Genomic DNA, 21,531 nt, shown 5'->3' on the forward strand with positions numbered 1-21,531 from the left:
ATAGTATTAGAGTAGCAGTACCCAAAGTAACAAAGCAGTGTCCATAGGCAGAGCAACAGTACACAAGTAGCAGTAGTAACATAACAGTATAGAAGTACACAGCTAGAACCAGTGGTAAAGACAGTAAGTGTAGGGAAAGGTAAGAAACAGGGCCGTGGCCCGGTGCAGGCAAGGCAGAAACAAGCCCCCCCAAAAAACACTTGAAGAAGCAGGGCCGTGGCCTGGTGCAGGCAAGGCAGGACTCCAGCCCCCCCCAGAAACTCTTGAAGAAGCAGGGCCGTGACCTGGTGCAGGCAAGGCAGGACTCCAGTCCCCCCAGAAACCCTTGAAGAAGCAGGGCTGTGGCCTGGTGCAGGCAAGGCAGGACTCCAGCCCCCCCCAGAAACCCTTGAAGAAGCAGGGCCGTGGCCTGGTGCAGGCAAGGCAGGAATCAAGCCCCCCGCAGGAAACCCTCCCCCAACGGTACCTGCCACCCGGCGGCCAGATGGATGGACGGCCGCACGAGCGGATGATGTCAGTGCAGGAGGCTGGAAGTAGGCTGGAGGCAGGCCAGAGGGAACGGCGGCGGTGTCGGCGGGGATGGCGCGGTTGACGGGGTCGGTGGCTTCTGCTCATCGCTGCGGTGCGGTGCCATGAGGACCGGAAGTTCGGCTGTCCGGGGTGACAGCGTGTGATGCGGCAGGCAGGGGGGGGGGAGGAGCAGCGTCTTAAAGGCATGCTAGCTCCTCCCACAAATACAGGTCTGCGGCCTAACACTTATTAAAACAACATGTTTGCCAATGAATACACTAAAATCATTATTAAAATTTACAAAATCCCTACAAAATATTAAAGTTAAAATTGTACTGAGTTAATAAATAACAAATATTTGTAAATTTTAAATTGTGCCCTTTTGTGAAAATGGCGAAAACTGAAAGCACGCAAAACGGTAACTAAAACAATTTACTCTTAAAAATCTGGAGGTTTTCATTTTTCCCATACAGCTTTTAGAGTTTGGTAGAGACCCCCTGCACCATATATTTTCTGAAAGCACATGGCCTATAGAATAAAAAACGTATGCTACTGATTTTGTTAGTCCCCACAATAGTTGGGCAAAATGTTCATAGCTATTTTCATAAAAAATACACTAAAATCACTATCAGTGATTCATCGCGATCCAGCGATGTCCACTGATAGTGATTTTAGTATATTTTTTATGAAAATACATGGCAAAATTTACAAAATTCCTGCGAAATTTATACTACATAAAAAAGCTGAAACTGTTAAAGTGGTTCTAAAGGCTCAACATTTTTTACCTTCATGCACCCTTCCCACCCCCCCCCCCCAATACTTACCTGAGCATCATCGCGATCCAGCGATGTGCACAAGAACCTCAGCTCCTTGGGGGACTCTCACTCCTCATTGGCTGAAGCAGCAGCTGTCAATCACAGCCCGTGAGCCAATAAGGAGGGAGAGAGGGAAGAGCCAAGCCCCAATTCTGTGTGAGAATGGGGTGCCCCATTGCAACCTGCTTGATCTGGGGGCTCGAGGGAGGGGAACCAAAAAGGAGGAGTATCTGGGCTGCTCGGTGCAAAACCACTGCACAGAGCAGGTGAGTATGACATGTTTGGTATTTAAAAAACAAATCAACAAGTCTTTTTATATCACTTTAAGAAAACTGAAGATTTCCTATCAAATACTTACCATAATTTTCCTTTCCTGATGGACTCCATGGCAGCATATGTATGGGTAGCTCCGCCTCCTCTCCTACCCCATAGGAACCCACTCCCATAAATCTTTGCTCCAAGACAGGAGCAGTGTTCCATAACTAGACTACTCCAGCTGATGGGAGGGAACTCCTGCTGCCATGGAGTCCATCAGAAAAGGAAAATTACGGTAAGTATTTGATAGGAAATTTTCAGTTTTCCTGACAGACTTCATGGCAGCATACATATGGGAAATACCTAGCCATACACACCCGGGTGGGCAACTGCTGGTCAAACAGAGAAAGGTTTAATTTGCACCATCAACTGACAAAACTTTCAAACCAAAATTAACAGAGGACAAGGAAGCAGGTTCGACACAATAATGTGTCATAAAAGTATTGATCGAGGACCACGAGGCCGCTTTGTGGATCACTTCAGGTGCCACATGGCAGGAAGCTGCCCAAGACGTAGAGATCCCTCTGGTGGAATGAGTAGTCACCGCCTCTGGAGGGGCCAAGCCCCTGGCTTTATAAGCCCACTGGATGGTTTGGACTATACAAGATGCAATTGACCTTGAAGAGGCACGCTTTCCCTTGTTCTCTCCATAGAAGAGTACAAATAGATGATCAGACTGACAAAAAGGAGCCGTGACTTTCAAGTATAGTTGCAGTACTTCGCCTACATCCAGTGGATGGGCACTGAGATCGTCTGGAGATCTGAAGGTTGGCAGGACGATTTCCTGGTTGACATGGAAAACAGACGATACCTTCGGGTTTGAACCCAACATTGGGACCAGTATTATTCTATCAGGAAAGAACATCAGGAATGGTTCCTTACAACCTAGAGCACTGATCTCTGACACCCGTTGAGGTGAGCATTTGGGGAACCTGGGTTTCCTAGGAGGTCTAAGTTTAGTAGCCCCTCTGAAGAACTGGCGAATATGGGGATGCTTGGCCCAGGAAGTACCTGTAAAGGCGGAGATAGCCGAGACTTGGATTCAGAGGGAGCTCACCATCAAAGGTAATTCTAGACCTGACTGGAGGAAACCAAGGACATCTTAAATTTTAGGATCGGTAAAGGAGCCGGCTGTATTGGCCACATAATCCGTGAACCTGGACAAGATTCTTTCATAGACCTTGTTAGTACTAGAACGTCTGGCATTTAGAAGTGTAGAAACAGCTGCAGCTGGGCAACCTAGGGCCTCCAATCTTTCCCTCTTAAGGACCAAGCCATCAGGTGCAGCTGTGCTGGACAGGGATGTAACACGGGGCCCTGAGATAGGAGATCCAGCCTGTCGGGCAGAGGTACCGAGTCTCGAAGACGAAAGGAATGACCGCCACAATTCCTACTTTCTCCAATCTGAGTCTCTGCAGAAATTTGAAGATGACCAGGACTGGGGGAAAGGCATAAGCTGTGTGGAATTTCCACCGATCCGTCAGGGCATCTATCCTGTAAGCTTGGGGACAACGAAGGTAGGAGTCCAGGACAACCTGGGCTCTAGCGATCACAGGATGATCACATTTAGCGTAAATAACAATATAGCAAGGCAAGTGGGGAACATAAGAACCCTTAACTTCAGAAGGGCAGACTTTCCAAAATTGTACTCATTGATGGAAAGGGTAAACTGGGACCGAACCCTGGGATCCCTGACCACGGAGGAAAAATGGGAATGCTTTAAGAACATATTAAGCAAAGGCATCTTGCAGTGCATTCCTATGGGAAATAAATTTAGAAGAGACAAAGCCAAACCTGGCTGGCTAAACCGTAGCGTTAAAAAACGTATTAAGGGAAAAAAATTGGCCTTCAGGAAATATAAATCAGAAGGCACAGTATTGGCTTTCAACCAATACAAGGAGGCAAATAAGAAGTGTAAACATGAAATCAAGATGGCTAAAATAGACTTTGAAAGACAAATAGCGGAGGATAGTAAAAAAAACCCAAAGAAATTCTTTAAGTATTTCAAAAGCAAAAAAACTAGGGCAGAGCATATTGCACACATAATTAACGATGATGGGAGGATGGTTACAGAGGACATTGAAAAAGCAACCATGCTGAATGCTTTTTTCTCGTCAGTATTTACACAGGAAACGGAGGGGTACGCTGACCATGACTGTATGGGGTACGCTGACCATGACTGTATGGTAATACACAGGACTTGCCACTATGGCTAACAGAGGGTGAAATCAGAGAAAGGCTGGATAAACTTAACACAAACAAATCACCAGGCCCGAATGGCGTATATCCGAGAGTACTCAAGGAACTCAGTAAGGTTATATCCAGACCACTGTTCCTGATCTTTGCGGGCAATATTAGGACAGGAGATGTACCAGGGGAGTGGAGGAAAGCAAACGTGATTCCGATATTCAAAAAGGGTCAGAGGCATACACCGGGAAATTATAGGCCTGTCAGTCTGACATCAGTAGTATGTAAACTTCTGGAGGGGATGATAAGGGACTATATCGTAGAGTTTGCTAAAGACAACAGCATCATCAGTAGTAACCAGCATGGGTTTACAAATGGGCGTTCTTGTCAAACCAATCTCTTAACATTCTACGAGGAGGTGAGCTGTGAGCTAGATAGGGGCAGACCAGTGGATGTGGTGTACCTAGATTTCGCTAAGGTGTTTGATACAGTTCCCCATAAGCGCTTAATTTATAAAATAAGGTCTGCAGGTATCGACAGCAGGGTTTGCTCTAGGATACGGAACTGGCTAAAAGGGCGTGTCCAAAGGGTGGTAATAAACAGCAAATACTCAGACTGGTCTGAGGTAGTAAGGGGGGCCCCCCAAGGCTCAGTCCTGGGACCAACCTTGTTCAATTTATTCATAAACAGCATTGAGGACAGGATCAGTAGTTCAATATCAGTTTTTGCAGATGACACAAAATTAGGCAGGGCAATAACTGCACAGCATGAAGCAGATATCCTACAAAATGACCTGGACAAAATAACGGAGTGGGCAACGACTTGGCAAATGAGGTTTAACGTGGAAAAGTGTAAGGTTTTGCACTTGGGGAATAGAAACATAAAAGCACAATACACGTTAGGAGGGGAACCCTTGGGGGAATCAAAAATGGAAAAGGATCTGGGAGTCTTGGTTGATGATAGACTAGGCAACAGCATGCAATGTCAAGCGGCAGCTGCCAAGGCTAGCAGAATATTAGCATGCATAAAGAAAGGGATGTATTCCAGAGATAAGACTATAATCCTTCCACTTTATAAAACTCTGGTCCGACCGCATCTGGAGTATTCTGTCCAGTTCTGGTCGCCAGTCCTCAGAAGGGATGTGTTGGAGCTGGAGAGGGTCCAGAGAAGGGCAACTAAACTAATTAGGGGATTGGAGGACCTTGATTATGAGGAGCGTCTGCAATCGCTTGATTTATTCTCCCTGGAGAAGAGACGCCTGAGGGGGGACATGATAGCAATTTTTAAATATCGCAATGGGGATCTAGGCTTAGAAAAAAAGCTGTTCAGTTGAAGGGATTGCATGAGGACTCGGGGGCATACAATGCGATTAGAGGAGAAGCGTTTTAACCTCAGGCAACGTGGGGGGTTCTTTACTGTTAGGGCTACAAGATTGTGGAATTCTCTACCACAAGAGGTGGTTTCTGCGGGTAGTATGGTGGCTTTCAAAAGACTATTAGACGTACATCTCAAGGATCAGAACATACAGGGGTATGTGAGATGATTACAGCCACACACACCTACACAGGTTGAACTGGATGGACTATTGTCTTTATTCAACCTCACCTACTATGTAACTATGTAACGCCATCTCGAATAGAACCTCTTCAGTTTGGCGTTGTGTGGGGAAGCGAACAGATCCACTTCTGGGCAGATCCCCAGAGAGATGACCCAGTTGAAGACTTTGGGATAAAGGGACCATTCGTTGTTGTCCAGGTGAATCCTCAAAAGGAAATCCGCCTGGACATTTTGATCTCCAGGAAGGTAGACAGCGGGGAGGTTGGATAAATTCCGTTAAGCCCAAGACATCACTGGTTTGACTTCTGCCAATAGGGAGGGACTGAGTGTCCCCCCTTGTCTTTTTATATATGCGACTGCCGTAGTGTTGTCCCGTCTTAGGAGGACTGAAGTTCCGACTACAAGGTGATGAAAGGCCTTAAGAGCGCAGAAGGTTGCCTGAAGCTCCAGGACATTCTAAACCACCCCGCGAGCAGGGAAGTTCCAACCAGGGACGATCCCAGGTGGGTTCTTAGGGTGCAGTGTGCCCAGGCGCCGCATGGTGGGGGGCGCACTATCCTCTCCCGACCGCAAGTCTCTCACTGCAGCCTCGGAGCTGCCTGCTATATCCTTTGTAGTTGTGAGCTGAGGGGAGGGGCGACAGTGGGGGAGGCAAATTGACACCCACATTTTTTTCTAGCAGTTTTGTGTGCAGGGCCGCTGCTATTAGTGCACATAAGTCAGGGGTGCCGGAGATGCCCCCTCCTCATTGTCCGGGTTAGAGACAGCAGAAGGAAAGGGGACTTCTGGACCGACAAGCTCCATGTCTCCCCCCCGTCCAGGCGGGCAGATGGTGCATCCCAGTGAGCTGGGACACAAAGCAGCATCAGCAGATGGGCTGTCTTTGGAGCCTGGGGGCGGAGACTAAAGGTCAGCTGACTCGTGAGGGCTGAATGTGGAGGGCTGGAGCTGATCTCGGCAGAGGTGTCACTGCTGCTAGTGTCAGACACCACGGAGCCAAAGTGAGTACTCATAGGCGTGCACACACTATCATCTCATGCACATTACATACTTGCCCACAGCAGTGACTGTCCCACTACAGCTCCCAAACTCTTTTTTTCTATCTTCCCCAGAAATCTCCTGTACATTCATCTGTGCCCTGATTTTCCTAGATTCCCTCTATCTCAGTGTCTGCTCAGAGAACCTGGAGGCGGGTTCTGATCAAATACCACCAAAAGAAAGCTCTATTTGTGGGGAGAAAATGACATAAATTTGGTGTAGGTACAGTGTTGCATGACTGCGCAATTGTCATTCAAAATGCAACAGCGCTAAAAGGGGAAAATTGGCCTGGGCAGGAAGGGAGAAAAGTGCCCTGTATTGAAGTGGTTAAATTGTGCCCGATATTGGGCATGGCGTAAAGGGGATGTGGTTTCATAGAGTCTGAAATGACTTACATAAGGGCTACAGTTCCACCCGGACTAAACGAAAACGAAAGTTTTCGGCCATTCCTTGAAGGTTTTGCATCGGGCAAAACAGACTAACAAACTATCCATTCATGCCTTCACACACCTCTCCTTTCCCCCCCCCCCCCCCACATGATCATGCACCTGCTAATCTTTCTTTGGTCATACAAATTACCACCTATGACCTTTTGAGCAACCACGTCTTTGCCAAAAGCAAATGATACAATACCTTTGATACACCCAATATAAGTCTCATAATATGTAGACATGACATCTGAGTAACCCTTCATAATAACATCCAGCAAATCGGGACCCATCCCATCCTTCAACCTACTGCTCCCCATGATGGTTTATATATTACTGCTGTTAAAATGCTCATCCTTTGTATTTTTCTTTATTTTTCTATTTTTCCTATATATTACTATGATATACTGTAAACATTTGAGAAATGTTCAAAACTACGTTTGATATGTCCAAAAAAATAGAGGTATATGCCGCTTTTTGTTTTTTCCTTGGGTTCCCACAACCCAGCAGTCACACCCGGCACGGAAAGCCCTTGCAACGCAAGGGTTAATTGGGACCAACCACTCCTCTCGAGGAGAAGACGGCCCCTCCTTTACGTGTCGGCGGCCAGTGAGCGTCCAAATGACGGGCAGACCTGCGCGCGCATTCATCCGACGCAGGCGTAGACAGTGCACGCCACGTCACGCTCACCAGAAGCCCGCTCACACATAGCGCAATGTGCGCATGCACGAGGGGTTTAAAAGGCCGGGGAACGAGCGTCTATCCGCACTTCTCTCATGGAGAGAGAAGAGGAAGGACATACCCTGCGCCAGCCGATGGAACCTTTCCACTGTAAGCAGACACACAGCCAATTCATGTAAGTGCAAGTGGCCACCAGGTCTCCCCTCCCCCGCTGGAGGGAACCTACTACCACAACCACTTTTTATGTTTTTTCAAAGTCACAAAAATTACTGTTAAAACACTTCATCATATCTTATATACTACAGATAAAGGATTTGGCTGAGGAAAAGGGGAAATACCTATATATCCCCAGGACTTTGGAGAAAACACACTCCACCAGCCTCAAAATAACTGTAAGTGAAGGAATATTTCTTAAAACTAAAAAACTCCTCACCATTAAAAAATACTTATATTAAAACACCTTCATTATATAACCCATAGGCTACGCGCAAATATACGATTCCTGCTGTGACTGCTACTGGATGTAGGAACCCTGACGCAAAAACAGGGCTATACCCATGTATGTACCTACCAAATACTAGGAATACACTTTGTATCCATTTTTCTGAGAGGATTTTTTATAATCCCTGTATTATTTTCATAGATCATTTACTGTGTGACATAAACGCTTTGAAAAAGGCCCACGATAGAGCCGAAACGCGTCAGCATTGGCAATTTGAGATCTCTCTCTGGGAACATCTTCCTATGAACCCCGACAGGAAACACAGAGAGAAAAATCCTTTTTGCTTGTCACAATATTCACTATTGTCACCGATTCTTTTGAATCACCTTTACTTTCATCACACTTGGGCTCTTTTCCCAAGCACACCATCACTTTAATCTATATTGTGTATTTATATTAGAATTTTCGAATAAATGTTTTTTACCTCTTACTTATCTCCTTGTATACATATATATACCTGCCCATAAAGTCCCACCCTTTCTTTGGCTTGAGGCACCAGCAACCCCATACATGACTTACATAGTGCAGAATGCAGTAATGTTAAATAGGGAATGTATAGTGCAGAGAGTACAGCGGTGGGTAGTATGTGCAGGAGAGGGGTGTGGCATGTATGGTGGTGGGTAGTATGTGCAGGAGAAGAGTATGGAGTTATGGTGGTGGGTAGTATGTGCAGGGAGAGAGGTGCGGAGTGTATGGTGGTGGGTAGTATGTGCAGGGAGAAGTGCGTGGAGTGTATGTAGGTGGATATAATGTGCAGATGAGGAGTGCAGAGTGTACAGTGGTGGGTAGTATGTGCAGGGTGATGTCAGTAGAGAAATGTCAGAGCAGTGTCAGAATCTTTTCTATTTTTTACAGTTTAACCACTTTACGTCTGCTCATATTGCTGCTACTGCGGCAATGTGGCTTGTTATCGTCCATCGACGTAGACTTAGGTCGCTGGACTCCTCCCCCTGTGGGCGGCGCACGTGCGCCGCCGGAGGCTCGCTCCCGCTGTATTCAGTAACAGCGGGAGTCGGGCCAGGGGAGGAGCGGCGGTGATCACCGCCGCTCTTCCCCGATCGTAGGGGATCGAGTGTGGAGATTCGCCCGCTTGTGTAAACAAAGCGGGCGGATCTCCTAAGTGACAGGCAGTCAGATTGCAGGATTCAGCATAGCTGAACCTGCGATCTGTGCCTGTGTCACATAATCCCCTCCCCCCACACATGTTGGTAAGCACCAGGCATACATTAACCCCTTGATCACCAATAAAAATTAACCCCTTCCCTGCCAGTGTTATTTATACAGTAACAGTGCATATTGATAGCACTGATTACTGTAGTAATGTCACTGGTACCCCCAAAAGTGTCAAAAATTTTAGTCAAGGGCCCGATCTGTCCGCCGCAATGTCGCAGTCCCGCAAAAAAAAACGCAGATCGCCGCCATTACTAGTTTAAAAAAAAACAATAAAAATGACATAAATTTCCCCATAGTTAGTAGCTGCGATAACTTTTGCGCAAACCAATCAAAATACGCTTATTGCGATTTTTTTTAACAAAAATATGTAGCAGAAAACAAATTGGCCAAAAAAAGTTAAAAAATTTAGATTTTTACTTTTTTTTTGGGGAATTTCATATAAAAAAAATGTGAAAAATGTTGTTATTTTTTCAAAATTGTCGCTCTTTTTTGTATATAGTGCAAAAAGTAAAAACCGCACAGGTGATCAAATACCACCAAAAGAAAGCTCTATTTGTGGGGGAAAAAAGGACAAAGGAGGACAGGGAGCCAGAGGAAGAGGACAGGGTGTTGGAGGAGCACGGGGGGGGGGGGTCAGAGGAGGGGGAGGAGGAAACAGAGGGGGCCAGAGAAGGAGGACAGGGGGTGGGAGGAGCACATGAGGGGCAGAGGAGGAGGAGGACACAGGGAACAGGTGGGTATCGGTGCAGAAGGAGGGACAGCTGTGAGCACCGATCTCCCTGCATGGCTTTTCAGCTGACAGCCACAGGAGGGAGAGGAGGAGAAGCGGCTGTCAGCTGAAAAGTCATGCAGGGAGATTGGTGCTAACAGCTGTCCCTCCTGCCGCACCGATCATCTCTGGCTGTGAACCAGGGGACCATCCATATGTGCAGTGAACACCCCGCGGGGGCCTGTGTGCAGTGAGCACCCTCCACACATGGATGATACGCCACTGAACTACGTGGGGACATATGACTTCCTTCTGATCGCACGGCTAGTGCACCCCAGGGGTGAGCAGCGCGGCCATCAGGGGTGAGCTTTGTCCCTAGGACACAGCGCATCACCAATCAGGGTAAAGAGCCAATGACATTGGCTCTACCACGTGACCACTGAATCAGTGGATGGAAACAGTCTCTCCTAAAAGAATAAGATGCCCTGAAGACCAGGCAACCACCAGTAGTGCCATATACAATACCTCCCAACTTTTTGAGATGGGAACGAGAGTGTAATGTTCTGGTACCTTTGGGTACCCTAATTACTCTTTCATAAGTGTATGCGCCCCACCATTCTCTTTTGGTAAGGTGCGCATACACCTTTAAGACTGATGCTGTCATCACTGAGCGCCGGACTGGATGGCTATTTAGATCGCCGGCTCTCACTCACATGTGTTCGTTCAAACTGCTTTGTGCCTTGATGCTAACCTGTCTTGAAGCTCTCATGCTTGCAAGCATACCTCGCTGTCGGAACCACGCTGCGCTGATCCCTGTATCCCGCTACCGGATCATCCGCTCTTGCCGAACCTCTCCTCTGCTACATTGCTATTAGTGATAAGTACCCCACAGGGGAAACCTCTATAACTTTCATACTAAAGCTTACACTATCTAGCTCTGCATACTAAGGACTATTACTACATCTGCATTATCTAAGATTGCTAGCTCTTGAGCCTACTACCACCTGTTCTTGCACTGGGTTGATCTCTCTTGTATGTCCACCTGCTACTCTGTCATCTGCTACCATACATGATTGCTAAACCTATCTGCATCCCATCTGCTACTATCTTACTTTCAAGAACATTTCCTTTCAAGTGTCTGTCATCTACCATCTCTACCCAACCTTTCTCTTCAGCCTATCATCACTGTGTTACTATATACATAAGTCACTCTAGGAAACATCTTATTGAGTGTGTGTATTTACTTGCTGAATTGAGATCATCCACACATGATGAGTCATTGAGAGTTGGGATTGGTGTCTCAGCGTTTCTCTACATGACTACTGAAGTGGAATATTTCTGCAGCTGAAAATCCACATCATACATAAAACGCAGGAGCGTTACAGATTGAACGAACCACAAATGGATTCAGCAGAAATAACCACTCAGATGACACAATTAAAACAGCAAGTACCTGCCTTAATACACGCACTTGCTGAATTAAAAGAAGACAATCAGGCTCTGTCGCAGCAGGTAATTAGACTGACACAACTTACCACTGCTCAGTCCCCTGAACCCAAAATAAATCCTCCTTTGGTATTTACAGGCGATCGCAAAAAATTTCGCGAATTTAAAAACGCATGTGAGTTACTTTTCTTGCTAAAACCCCGTACCTACCTTACTGATCACATTAAGGTTTGTACTATTATTTCTTACCTAACTGGCGATCCTCGGGCCTGGGCAGACTCTCTTTTTGAGAAAAGCGACCAGCTTCTCAACTCCTATGCCTTGTTCCTAGCAGAACTCACTAGCCTATATGATGATCCCAATAGGCAGAGTACTGCCGATCTTCAATTAAGATCCTTGAAACAAGGTGGGAGACCTGTAGAAGACTTTGTCGCAGAATTCAAGAGATGGACCCTTGATTCAGAATGGAATGATGCATCTCTGAAATCCCAATTTAGGCTTGGCCTATCAGAGGCCGTTAAAGACGAGCTCGCCCGAGCGGATCTGCCAAAAACCCTGGATGCATTGATACAACTCAGTATCACCATAGATAGAAGACTACGAGAAAGAAAGGCTGAGAAAATGGGAATGCCATTATCCAGTTCTTCTCGGATTTCGGCCGTTGACCCCGTTCCTATGGAGGTAGGAACCATACGCCCACCTCTATCAACTATGGAAAGAGCCAGAAGACGATCTGGTAATCTCTGCTTGTACTGTGCATCCCCGGATCACAAGATAAACGTCTGTCCCCTAGTCTACAAAAGGAAGGGTGAGTGTTCACATGTCCTCCTAGGGGGATTGACAACTTCAATCACTAACCCTTACCTTTCTGTTTGCTTAACATTACAGTGGGACCAGAACAGGATTACTACTAAGGCCATGATTGACACAGGATCTTGTGGAAATTATATTGACATACGTTTTGCTGCTTTAAATAAAGTTCCTATTATTTCTAAACTTAAACCTGTCTCAGTGAGTCTTATTAACGGTGTTCCTTTATCCTCTGGTCCGATCACTGATCAGACACAGGCACTCCTAGTCACTACTAACGGGTCTCATATGGAGACCACTACCTTCGATCTAATACCTTCACCCCACTTTCCCATTGTTTTGGGACTTCCCTGGTTGCACACACATCAACCAACCATAGATTGGAAGGAACGGACCCTGACCTTCCTCTCTTGCTATTGCGAGGGTACGTGTAACCTCCCGTCTTTCGGGAAGATCCTGTCTGTGGTGACAGATGAGATTGCACCACTATGTTATCAGGATCTCTCTGAGGTTTTTCTTGAGAAAAATGCTCAAGCACTACCTCCCCATCGAGACTATGATTGTAGCATTGATCTACTCCCAAATAGCAAATTGCCGTTCGGTCATGTTTATCCTCTTTCACAGGATGAACTTTCCCATCTCAAAGACTATTTGGATGAGAATTTGGAAAAAGGTTTTATTAGACCTTCCACTTCTTCCACAGCAGCAGGACTCTTTTTTGTCCGCAATAAAGACTCAAGTCTCAGGCCTATCATCGACTATAGGCAATTGAATGCTATTACAATAAAAGATCGCTATCCTCTACCGCTTATCCCTGAGCTCATTGAGCAGGTGCGTGGAGCTACCTATTTTTCAAAATTGGACCTGAAAGGAGCATACAATCTCATTCGAATCCGTGATGGACACGAGTGGAAGACTGCATTCAGAACCAGATACGGATTGTTCTAATATCTTGTAATGCCATTCGGGCTATGCAACGCCCCTGCAGTTTTTCAACGATTTATAAACGATATTTTCAGAGACTTACTAGATGTCTGTGTTGTGGTATATCTGGACGATATACTTATATATTCACGATCCCTGTCTGAACACATAAGACATGTAAGACTAGTATTATCGAGATTGCTTGCACACTCTTTATGTGAAACTGAAAAAATGCTTGTTTCATAAAGAAGAGGTACTGTTTCTAGGCTACATCATATCCAAAACAGGAATCGAGATGGACATGAGTAAGATATCCTGCATTCAGGATTGGCCTACACCAACCACACGCAAGGCGCTACAGCGATTCCTTGGATTTTCGAATTTCTACAGGAAGTTCATTAGAAACTTCTCTGCCATTGTGAGACCCCTCACACAGCTCACTAGCATTAAAAAAACATTCAAATGGTCAGATGAAGCAAATAAAGCTTTTCACCTGTTAAAGACAAGGTTTACTTCTGCTCCCATACTACTCCATCCAGACCCATCCCTCCAATACATTCTGGAAGTAGATGCGTCAAACATGGCAGTAGGAGCAATACTCTCCCAACGACCAACTCACACTTCACCACCTCATCCAGTTGCCTTTTTTTCTAAATCCCTAAGTAGTCCAGAGATAAATTACCCCGTGGGTGAAAAGGAACTGCTTGCTATAAAATTGGCTCTGGAGAATTGGCGACATCTACTCGAAGGCACCCAATTACCAATACTTATATACACGGACCATAAAAATCTCCAATATCTTCAGATTAGCAAAACTCTCTCGCACCGACAGGTACGATGGTCACTATTCTTTCTAAGGTTTAACTTCCTAGTGACCTACACACCTGCAGATAAGAACAAAAAGGCGGATGCACTATCACGACTAACTGAAGAAAACTACTTCGAAATCCCTTCCGTTCCTATAATACCTCACAAACGCATTATTGGAGTTGTCCGTTCCTTGAAGGAAGAGGTTTTGCATGGTATAAGTTTGGATTCACCCCCACCACAACTAAATACTGATGCAGAAGGCTTCCTCTACTACAACGACAAACTTTACATACCACCTACCATACGCACCAAGATCTTGGAATTATCGCATGATGTGCCTAAGGCAGGACATATGGGTATGACAAAGACTCTTAATCTGATTACCAGGCAATTCTGGTGGCCTGACATGAAAACATCTATACAAAAATTCGTCTCTTCATGCAATGTCTGTGCCAGGTCCAAAATTGACACTACGAGACCATCCGGTCTACTATGCAGTCTACCAATACCCCAAACTCCATGGGAAGTTGTGTCCTTGGACTTTATAGTGGAATTGCCTCCTTCCAAAGGATTTAATACCATCTTAGTGTCAGTGGACCATCTGACAAAAATGGCACATTTCATTGCTATTCGCAGACTACCTTCGTCCAAACAAACGGCAGAACTCCTGATGAAACATGTCTTTAAGTTACATGGTATCCCAAAAACTCTTCTGTCTGACCGTGGATCACAATTTATTTCCAAGTTCTGGCAAGAACTATGTCACATACTACGGATCGAGCGGAAGCTCACTTCTCCTTACCATCCGCAGACCAACGGACAGACTGAAAGAGTCAACCAATGCATCGAGCAATATTTACGTTGTTACACTTCTTACCAACAGGATGATTGGGTGGATCTTCTCCCTCTGGCAGAATTTGCCTACAACAACGCAACCCACAGTACGACCAAGCAGAGTCCGTTCTACTTGAACTATGGGTTTCATCCCTCTATTCTTCCACCACGCATCCTTCCTTCAAATAACCCAGTAGCTTCAGACTATCTTACCCAAATAAAGGACTCTCTGGGTTTGCTTAATACTACCATTGCACACGCTCATAGTCAACAAAAGAAGTACTATGATCTTCGCAGAAGACCTTCTCCTCAGTACGCTATCGGGGACCTCGTTTGGCTCTCAACAAAAAATTTAAGACTGAAAATCCCTAGCAAAAAGCTTGGACCTCTGTTCTTGGGACCTTTCCCAATCAATAAACTTATTGGAAAAGCTGCAGTACAGCTTACATTGCCAATAGACCTCAAAATACATCCCATTTTTCATGTGTCGCTACTGAAGCCCCATGTTCCTGACCAAGGAATAAGGCCTACTATCCCACCTCCTCCTCCTGTACAGGTTGAAGGTGGAGAAGAATACGAGATAAAAGAGATTCTGGATTCTCGTATCCACAGAGGAAGACTTCAGTACTTGGTTCGATGGAAGAACTATGGGCCCCAAGACGACACCTGGCTAAACACCTCTGACATACATGCCTCTAGATTAATCCGCAATTTTCATGCAAAGTACCCAGACAAACCAGCTCCAGAGGCCTTCAGGAGCCGGCCTTAAGGGGGGGGGGGGGGTACTGTAATGTTCTGGTACCTTTGGGTACCCTAATTACGCTTTCATAAGTGTATGCGCCCCACCATTCTCTTTTGGTAAGGTGCGCATACACCTTTAAGACTGATGCTGTCATCACTGAGCGCCGGACTGGATGGCTATTTAGATTGCCGGCTCTCACTCACATGTGTTCGTTCAAACTGCTTTGTGCCTTGATGCTAACCTGTCTTGAAGCTCTCATGCTTGCAAGCATACCTCGCTGTCGGAACCACGCTGCGCTGATCCCTGTATCCCGCTACCGGATCATCCGCTCTTGCCGAACCTCTCCTCTGCTACATTGCTATTAGTGATAAGTACCCCACAGGGGAAACCTCTATAACTTTCATACTAAAGCTTACACTATCTAGCTCTGCATACTAAGGACTATTACTACATCTGCATTATCTAAGATTGCTAGCTCTTGAGCCTACTACCACCTGTTCTTGCACTGGGTTGATCTCTCTTGTATGTCCACCTGCTACTCTGTCATCTGCTACCATACATGATTGCTAAACCTATCTGCATCCCATCTGCTACTATCTTACTTTCAAGAACATTTCCTTTCAAGTGTCTGTCATCTACCATCTCTACCCAACCTGTCTCTTCAGCCTATCATCACTGTGTTACTATATACATAAGTCACTCTAGGAAACATCTTATTGAGTGTGTGTATTTACTTGCTGAATTGAGATCATCCACACATGATGAGTCATTGAGAGTTGGGATTGGTGTCTCAGCGTTTCTCTACATGACTACTGAAGTGGAATATTTCTGCAGCTGAAAATCCACATCATACATAAAACGCAGGAGCGTTACAGAGAGACACCTATTAGAAAAACTATGTAGGCATGAGACACCCCCTGCCATGCCCTCTTAAAGGAGAATTATACAAACAAAAAAGATTAGTTAAATCCACAAGTGCTTTTTTTAACACTATTATTCCTTTATATTAGCTTTTGACATTTACAAATACAATCATTTAGATATTGGTTGAAAGGTTTAGCACTGGGAAACACTTTTTGAAGGAGAAATAGTGCATTTTATATACAACTATATAGAGCAGACCAAAATGAAGGACACATGAGGAAGAAAGAGGGACAAAGGAACTTTGTTCCAAATCAGGGACAGTCTCTCAAAATCAGGGATAGTTGGGAGCTATGCATACACCCCAATGGTCAATCCGCAAATGGCGCTAGTCCCTGGGATAAAAGGCCAAAACATATCTTTCAGACGCCCTGGTGAACCCATTGTGTCGGCCTTCCAGCTCAGGATCAGCTACGTGTACAATCCCCCCTTTTACCGCACAGCCAGGTGTGCAGGGTAACACTGAAAATTTTCAGAAATTTATTTTTTTCCTGTTACACAAAGAGAAGTAGTAAGATAAAAATATATAATTTATTTAAACACAATTTAAAACAGTACATCGGACATTTTTTTACATATAGTGGCAACATACATGTATAAGAACAAGTGACATAAAGGCACAATGTAGGTGGTTGTGCTCAGGTCTGTTGCATGTATGATAGTGTTAGGGTATATCCACTGATTAACAATGCAGCAAAAAACATCCTGACATGTTTCAGAATCTGGAAACGATTCCTTCTTCAGGGAAATTATGTTCAGCATGCACCAGCCACAATTACATCTACAAAATAGGATTATGAATATAAGATAACATCAAATTGAAAAATATACATTTCAAACAATCTATGTATATACTTGTTGTTTACAAAAGCAATATTCATTGAAATAGTGTAGAGAATGGCAACTGCACATCATACTCACCGCAACAGCGATTATGTCCAAGAAAAATTGCAACTAACGATTGTGTATACATTGATCTCAATTGCGGTGTTATAATGCATCTCATGAGATGGAGCACTATTATCAGGTGCACCAGTCTAAACAATTCCAAATGGGAACCAAATGGGCTTCTATAAAAAGAAGTACTTGAAAGATCATCTTGAATGTTTTTCCGTTATGCTCACAAGGATCAAGCATAACGGGGGGACCATCTGAAAAAGTGAGAGTGGGTATAAGAAGTTGTATCTCAACTAAAGGAAAAAAAAAAGGAATTCCCTCTGGAAATACCTGGCCAGAGTCCTCTATCTCTTCTTGAACAATTGACGATGTGTACTTGTCGGTGATGGTTGCTAATGTGAGAGAGGAAAATGCTCTCTCTTATATCCCCAAGGGGCTTACCTGAAGATTGAATAGCGGCCTTACCTGGTAAACTGTCCCCTGGCAGACATGGAGAGTGGATTCCTGGTTACTACAGGAGCCAAAGATAACTCCCATGCTGATGCAGGTGTCACCCTGGTGGATCCCCCAGTCACAGTGGCGCCCAGCGCTGCCGCTCAGAGAGAGATCGGTGATTCAGCTTAGCTTAATCACACAATCTTTCCCTGCCTCTCTGAGAGGAGAGCCGTCTTACATTGTTTAACCACTTCTGGACCGGAAAGGATTTGCCCAGGGCCGTCTTTAAGGCAGGGCAAAGGGGGCAGCTGCCCTGGGCCCCATCATTGTTGTGGGGCCCAAAGCAGCTGCATCATACTTAACAACTATCCCTGTTTAAATTCCCTTAAAGTTTTAGTCTCATAGCTGCCCAGCTCTGCTCTATTGCCATGTACAGATGACTCACCTGCAGACCCTGTGTGTTTACCTGTAAATAACCTGCAATGATATGTAAATTGTGTGGCATTAATATGTAAATAGCCATGGACCAGCTGAATTGATATGTAAATAGAGACAGCATTCATATGTATATCATGACACCCTGAGGTCATATCCACCTTCACTTCTGTTGAATGCTGCCCACTGGGGAGGTAAAGGGGCATGCTTGAAAGTCCTGTCTACAACTGAGGTCATTAAGCCTACCATCAGCCTGTTCTGCAAAGGTAAGAAAATTGGAGGGGGAACCTTTTTTCAAAATAACATGGTGGCACAGCACCCTGAATTTTGGTGGATGTGAATACGCACATCTCAGCAGATGCGTGAAGGTGTCATTAACAATTAATGCCACTGCTGTGTTTTAGGCGAAGGGCAGCACATTTCTGTGGTGTCAGGAAAGCAATTTTGCATGTTTTCCTGACAAAAGAAATGTGAATGCAGGCTAAATGTCTCAGTTACATTGGTGGTCAGTGTAAATCTTCTCCTTACATTGAGGCTTGGTGAAAAATCCTGTCATTCACACTAGTGGCCAGTGTAAATGTCCCCCTTACTTTGGTTGTAAGTGTAACTTCTTCATTACATTGGTGATCAGTGTACATTTTCCTTTACAGTGGTGGTAAGTGCAGAATTGCCCTTACATTGGTGGTCAGTGTGAATCCCCCCCTAACATTGGTGGTCGGTGTAGAAGTGTCACCTTACATTGGTGGTCAGTACAAATCTACTCAACAATGGTTGTCAGTGTAAACTCCCCCTTACATGGAGGTCATTGTATATTCCCCCTTACACTGGTGATTGGTAAAAATGCTCCTATTACATTGGTGTCAGTGTAGAAATCCCTCTTTATATTGGTGGGGGGCGTAAAATCACCTGTTGCATTGTGGTCAGCGCAATATGCCCCTCACATTGGTGGTCAGTGTAGAATCTCCCCTCACATTGGTGGTCAGTGTAGAATCTCCCCTCACATTGGTGGTCAGTGTAGAATCTCCCCTCACATTGGTGGTCAGTGTAGAATCTCCCCTCACATCGGTGGTCAGTGTAGAATCTCCCCTCACATTGGTGGTCAGTGTAGAATCCCCCACTTTATACTTGCCAAAGATTTCCTGCTTTGCTCTACATGATTCAGAATTTGCCACAGTGTACTGCCTCCTGACTAATCCCATCCCCCCACCATGGCCACTGACCCCATCAACCCCTCAGCATTGCTTCTGATCACCCCCTTCCCCAGAAATGCCACTGATCCCAGGAGTCCTAGTATCCCTAGGAGTTTTCTATCTATTGATGGGTCCCCTCACCTCCCCAGTCCATGGTGTGCAGGCAAGCAACGAATCAGTGGGCAGTAATGATGTGCAATAATCTCTTGCAACCAATTATTGATCGGTAAGGATGTGCAGTAACCTCTAGCAACCAATCAGTGAGCAGTAATAATGTGCAGTAACCTCTAGTAACCAATTTGTGAGTGGTAAGGATGTCCAGTAACCTCTAGCAACCAATCAGTGAGCAGTGATATTGTACAGTAATCTCTAGAAACCGAACAACAAGCAGTAGGCATGTGCTGTAACCTCGAGCAAATAAACAGTGAGCCACAGTGTGTGCTGTAACCTCTAGCAGTCAGTCAGTGAGCAGTATTGATACACTGTAACCTCTGGCAACCAATCGCAATTGCTGCCTGATCTGATTAGGTAAACTGATTTTGAGTCTAGCTGCTGTTTATTGTATGTCCCAGAGAAGGTGGAGAGCGAAATTGCATGGGGGGGGGCCCAAGAAAATGTTTGCCCAGGGTCCAATCATTTTTAAAGACGGCCCTGGATTTGCCCCCTTAATGACCACACCATTTTTTGCGATTCGCCACTGCATTACTTTAACTGACAACTGCGTGGTCGCGCGATGTTGTACCCAAATGAAATCAAAAATGTCCTTTTTTTCCCACAACCAGGGCTTTCTTTTGGTGGTATTTGATCACCTCTGTGTTTTTTTTTGATTATGCGTTTTAAACAAAAAAAACTGCGACAATTTTGAAAAAAAGCAGTATTTTTCACTTTCTGCTATATAACATTCCCAAAAAATAAATAAAAATAAAAATTTTTCATAATTTTTGGCCAATTTTTATTTTGCCACATATCTTTGGTAAAAACAGAAAATCGCAATAAGTGTATTTTGATTGGTTTGTGCAAAAGTTATCACGTCTACATACTAGGGGAAAGATTTATGTCATTTTTATTTATTTTTTTTTTACTGGCGACGAGCTGCGATTTTTAGCGGGACTGCGACATTGCTGCGGACAGATCGGACCCTTAACTGACATTTTTGACACTTTTGGGGGGACCAGTAACATTACTACAGTAATCAGTGCTAAAAATATGCACTGTTACTGTAATAATGACACTGGTAGGGAAGGGGTTAACACCAGGGGTGATCAAAGGGTTAATTATGTACCTAGGGAGTGATTGTGATGGTGGATGGAAACAGGCAGTGGATCTACGTGATTATGCGCAGCCGAGCCACCCTGCCGCAGTAAATCTGCATGGGGCAGTCGGCAAGAGGTTAATTAAACAATTCATACCACAATTAAAATGTATACTTTTGTATCAATAACAGAGTTATAGAATTTGAATGAATGCATGACACTTGCTTTTCTATACATTTCGCCTATTTTTTGCGGCCGTGCACTCGTAATCGCATAGGCAAATTTGCTAATTCATTATAACGGCAGCTTACAATTTCCCAGGCATAAGGTTGAAACTATTTTTAAGGTCTGAGCATGCACACATGTGCTACTCCACAGTCGTAGGCACACAGCCTACTGAATGTTTTACTTTTCACACTTTCCTTGAAATCTCTTTTTCCACATCACTTTTTGAAAAAGTTTCAAAGCAGATCATGTCCAAACATTATACAACATCTTTCAAAACCATTTCAGCTATGCTATCATGCTCCAAACATTATTTCCAGGAAAATAGTGATACTTTTAGCACAACTTCTTTTTTACTCTCTTGTGGCCATACATTGACGATAGTGAATTCGCATTTGCGATTAAGCTTTCCCGATCGTTATATTGAATTCGGGTATGCAGTGTATTTACGGTAAGTTCTCCATAGAGTACAAAAGTACGTAGATACGGTGGCGTAGCATTATAGTAAATTAGGACCTATGTCTCTTAGAAAATATCATCGGTTGTTATCTTTCCTAAAATGTAGTCATTTTGTGGGTGTTTCCACTATCGTGGTTCTCCAGGGCCTCCAAAAATAGAATAGGGAGTGAGGAAATTAGATACATAATTTATGTCCCTAGAAAGCCTTAAGGTGCACTTTGGATTTTGGGCCTCT

The sequence above is a fragment of the Pelophylax lessonae genome (assembly GCF_965119305.1).
Source record: "Pelophylax lessonae genome assembly, chromosome: 11".
NCBI classification, from domain to species: Eukaryota; Metazoa; Chordata; class Amphibia; order Anura; family Ranidae; genus Pelophylax; species Pelophylax lessonae.